Here is a 5,620-nt window from a genome sequence, read left to right as displayed (position 1 = left end):
ATAACAACAACACTGTTGGCGAGTCCACATGATACAAGCCTTCCATGATCGCGCACCACCCCACCCCTCCTCCACGTAGTTGCTAGTAGCCAAGGAGGACACGGAGGACACGGAGGATTAAAAAAACATGATGGACTCTTCAGAAGAGGTATTTATCTTCACTCAAGTTTCTGCCCGGGAAAGTCACCGGACGACACAATCTTCTGAACATAGAAATACAGAGAGAGTTGTGTGGAGACATTTTTAATTAGCATTGTAGCATCTCATTTGGCAATGGCTTGAATGTAACAGACGTTCATTAATACCAAAAGTTACGCACTAAAGCTTTAAAGTGCCCATATTATGAAAAAATTACTTTTTCTGGGATTTCGGGTGTTATTTTGTGTCTCTGGTGCTTCCACACGCATACAAACTTGGAAGAAAAAAAAAATACATGAGTTAGATACAGATATTAGAGTGAGATACGGGTTTCTGAATGTCTTCTACCTTCAGTCTCCGGGTGGGCTGTTCAAAATCTGCAGGGCTTTCTACATCAGTAGCCGAGATGAGGTAGCTAACCGTAGCATGCTAGCGCAAGCATGCTAGCTCGTTCTCAATGGCAAAACACTGCTACAACACACAATAGTTCACCATAATCTACAAAAGAACTACTTACATGTCCCTGTTCTGCAGGTATTCTACGCAAAGTTGGAAGTGCGCCCTCGTTTAGAAGAAGTCTCCCGGCTAATCCTGCCTTGTACTAACTGAAGTTGTAGAAACAAACAGCTAGCTGATGTGATCCTTACCTAGCTACTGCGCATGTGCGCCTCCCAACAAAGATGGGATAGAAGGGCGATGCCTCACTCTTTAGCTAAAACAGAGACCTGAACACACAGGGTGAAAAGAGGAGCTGCAGCAATGTGTAGTACAACAGAAATATAGTTTTTTTGAAAATTAAACCATGTAAACCTATTCTGGTACAACCTCAACATACAATTATGAACCTGAAATGAGCATAATATGGGCACTTTAAGTTAATCTTCAAGCACCACTTATTTCAAAGAACGCTCAAAGGAATTCCACTATGCCACACTCATGAGTATTGTTCATGGTAAAGATGGCGATTGTTGATGAAGGATCATTGTAAGATTAGTGCAACTACAGAGTGATTTGATGTTTGTGGTGTGAGGTCTTCAAGCATTAACGCATATGTTTTTAATGAGTTTGACTTATTCATAAATGCTCAACGTGGACTAAGTGAGTCTTGGAGAAACTTTAATAATTTTCTGTGTGTTCTGTTTTAGACATCCATGAGGCAAACAGAGAGTATATCCCTTTAAAATAGTCCATTGTGTTCTAAGAAGACATTTGTATATTTGTATATTGTATCATTTCAGCAGATCTATTTTCTTGAGCGTCTTTTTATAATTTGCATTTTGATACCTTTTTTTTACTTTTTTTTAATGTAGTTTTAAGATGAACAAATCTAAAGAGCTATAACAATATGTAATGCTGGACATTCTGTATGATGAATAATGTTTCCACTTTTATATAACGAGATTTGAGGGCACCGAGTGCCTGTGATATAAAAAAAAGTTTTACTGCAAAATGACCTCCTTGCCATTTTCTATTATTCTCAACCGATGTATTCTAATGTGCTGAATAACAATGGATCACGTTGGTTCCCATTGATTTTCCTACAGCAGCAAGCACACACACACACTTTCACTGTCAAACTGTTCTTCCCATCATGTGGCTCTGTGAGTGAGACGGTGTCCTTGGCTCCCACAGGTTACCAAAATCATCCACAGTGCTTCCTAACAGATCTTAGGAAAACCTGTGGGACTGAAGAAAGTTTAATGTTCCACTTTTCTCACCTTGTAACTGTGATCAAACAGAAAGAAATCACCAATATTATTGACATCATTGGCAGATTCCCAATCTTTAATCACGATGTGTCAGCCAGACAAATGAAAAAGTGTAACACACAGGAGAAGATCCCATGTAGGCTTTAAAATTTTCAGCAACTTCTTGCTTTCTGGAACAGAATTTGTTTTGAGAATGGGAAGGTCTTATGTACTATGCTTTCAAGGTTTAGACAGAAGGAAAACAGACTCAAACAGATTCCAGTGCTGACAGGTTAAACTGTAAAGGAATCACTGCTCAGCGAGGTGGAAGGCAGCACTTTCTTAATAGCTTCTAAAAAATGTGATAATGTTTGATAAAACTACTGTCCTTAGTACACTGTGGAGTTTTTTCATGAAGGGACATTTTTGTGTAATATTATTTGCCAATTTAAGTCAGTTACATTTGCATCAAATTAATGTATGAACAGATGGATGAATAGATCGATGGAGACATGCTGCTTGGACAAATGAAAGAATAAATTAGCCCCCTCAAAAAATATTCTATAGATAGAATCTCTCATTGTGCACATAATAATATAATAATAATCTGGTTTCCCAACTGTTTGTATCTACATGATATGAAGACTGAACTTACTCCATTGCTCCATTGCCACGCACATCTTTAAATAGTTACTCTTTTTTATATAACAGAAAAAAAAGCAAGACACTTATCTGTGCAAATATGTGATGCACTGTCATTGAGTATTGCTAAAAGATAACACATCTTAAGTCAAAAAGAATAAAAATGTAAATGCATATACCGGAGTAGCTGTCAGACAAACACATGTCTGATTTGCTGTGTACTGTAATGCTTTACAGCTCATTACACACCAATAAACTACTATTTAAGGTTGCTCAGTCAGAATTGCTCAGTCAGAAAGGTTGGCATGAATGAATAAAGGACACGTGTGTCTGTGTACAGTGTATTTCTATCCCTGTCTGTTATATTCTATATACTGTGTAGTGTCTGAGAGCAAGTCCTGCTGTGAAGTCTGAAGAACTTGCAGCACATCTGACCTGAACTGACTGAAGCAAAAGCAAGATTCTCCAGGCAGTCAGATTCTGTAAGGAGGCATTGAAGCAAATGAACTGGGACAGTTGATAGCAGTCTACTTTAGCTCTCCACTTCTCCAGTAAATAATCAAAATATACGGTACAAAGACATCAGTTTCAGTCTATATCAAAGGTGAACCCATTTTAAAATTGTGTATTCAAAATGAAAATGATTCTATTAACAATTTTATAGTACACTGTCAACAAATTGAATGTTTTTTAAAAATGCTTCTGCTTCTTTAAGAGCAGAGGGAGGCAGTCATGGATATAGATGTGTCGCCAGTGGAAGACGTTAAGAGAACAGTGCATAAGACACTCCATATGAGTTTTTTTGGGGGGTTTTAATCAGTTTGTACAATTTACACTATAAATAATAATAATGATTTAAGCAGTTTTTTTCATTGGCACTAGGTCCATCGCCTAATAACAAAACAAACCACAAACAACCACTACAATCTGTGACTGAAACTACACGGCAAAAAACACTTCACTACAGAACATCCTGCAGTCTCAAACATTAACACAAGGAGGAGCCATAACCCTGTGCAGTTTATTATTTACTCAGTCTAGTGGTCTGCTGTTGACCCAGAAAAAAACATATTAACAGTGTTGAAAATTGCATTGCACTGCATTTTTTAATTTTTGGACACGTTGCTGTTATGATGATGATCCTTCTACATATCTCCTGTAAACTAGCTGTAAGTGTCTGCATGTATATGTGTATGTATGGAGGATTCTCTTATTACAGCATTGGCTTTAGCTTGAGATACAGCATTTCTGACAAAATTGGTATTGTATATTAGGAAGACAAATAAAGAGACATATACTGATGTATAAAAATGAGTGAAGAGGGAGAGAGGGAGCCATTAATCATACTAGGTATAAGAGACTATTTTCTTTACCAGCAAACAAACTGACAAGTAATTATATCTAATGGATCTACCGAAATATCCCCAAACAGGATCTAAACCGAAAGGAATGGATTGGATGTCTTATTGATCTACAGTAAAACACTACTGCTACAGGAATGAAAGGGATATTTTGAATATCCCAGTGGGCGGAAATAATGCTTTGATTCTAGGATACCAACAGAAAGTTGTTTCCTATATGTGATTACCTGATAGAAATTCTTTTACAATTATACTTCATTTATTTATTTCTTAAAGTAATACATCTTCTTTTAGTTATAGCTAGCTATTGTTTTTAAGTTCATTACATCCCAAACGATTCTGAAACAGAATGGGATGGAAGAAAGAGGGCAATGAGGGGGAGGGACTGAACCGGAAAAACTGAATTAAGCAGCCTGCGGTTTTACAGGGGTTTTGTAAAGTTGCACACAGACACAAAAACATGCAAGCATACACATGCATGAGCACGCGCACAGATACTTTTCCCTCCGGTGTCCCGTCTTTTGTTCCTAATTTAGCTCTCCCTCTCTCACACTGTCTCTTTATTTCTGTCTTAATCACTCTCTCCATCTCTCTTATCCTTATGCTACTCTGCAGTGTTCTTTAAAGTAGTACTCTTTACCAAAGCAGGTTTGGTTTTTTTGAAATGAGGAAGGGTAGAGAGAAGAAATATATTGAAGAGATTAAGGAAAAGAGAGCAGCTAAGGTCTTATCAGGGTAATGACGCAGCAAAGTTTGTAATAAGAAAAAATATGTAGGTTCCTGCTGCTTTCCTGCCTATGTGTAGGTGTCTGTTTGCTGCCAGACACGCGCGTGTCATTATTTTCCTCATTATCTACAGTATCTGTTTACCCTGTCTATTCTGTATATCAATCTGTCTTTGCCTCTCTCTACAAGTAAGGCATACAATTCACATCACATAATATGAACTCCAGAGTTGCCACATCGCTAAAGTATTTAGTAGGATTAACCACTGCGTCAATTCTGCTCTTCCGTACCTTATCCAATATTTACAGTGCATACATTTGTTCATGAGGTTTCTTTTCACTGCCTGACATGTTGGAACATTTATGCAAATAAACATGGCTTAAAGTCTGGGCACAAACATCCTCATGACATCAGTGTATTATGTCATCGTAGATTATAAACACACTTCCTACTTTAGAACATCTTTACTTGCATAGAAAAATGTAAAACTTTTTTTTTTTTTACTTTGAATTATCATTACATTACACATGCCACACATCAATAACTGCTTTCATTGCTGATCTACTACACCCACTCTTGTGTTGGTTTTGTGTTAACTTTAGTTTAATAAATAATGTTTGTTTTAAGTAAATCCCTTGCGTAGAGTGGACTCCCTCCTTGTCACATTCCCTGAGCAGTTTGTGACAAATGGGGGCTCGTCCGGGACTGTAATTGTTGATTGGTATGTTTGTGACCAATTTGGTTTGTGTGGTGGCTATCTTTGATTTCACCATTGCACACTTTCCAGTACATGTATTTTTGTAACTTGTATACTTGTAACCTTAAAACTACTGTACCATGGCTCAGATTGGAAAATAAGTCTGTGCCTTCCGTCTGGTCACATGTTTTAACTTGCCCTGAGCCTGTCTGAAGCTTAGGTTCATTGCAGAATTTGGTTTGGTAGGTTAGGACTAGAATATCGGTAGTGAGAAAGTTGTTTCCTTTAAACAGTATCTGCAATTTGGTCAAGAAGCTTTGGTGGTAAGTAGTACAGCTGCAGCTTTGTTTGGTTTTGTGTCGGAGCTT

The sequence above is a fragment of the Perca flavescens genome, chromosome 3 (genome assembly GCF_004354835.1).
Source record: "Perca flavescens isolate YP-PL-M2 chromosome 3, PFLA_1.0, whole genome shotgun sequence".
Taxonomy (NCBI): domain Eukaryota; kingdom Metazoa; phylum Chordata; class Actinopteri; order Perciformes; family Percidae; genus Perca; species Perca flavescens.
The sequence above is the reverse complement of the archived record's forward strand: the minus strand, read 5'-3'. Positions refer to the sequence as shown.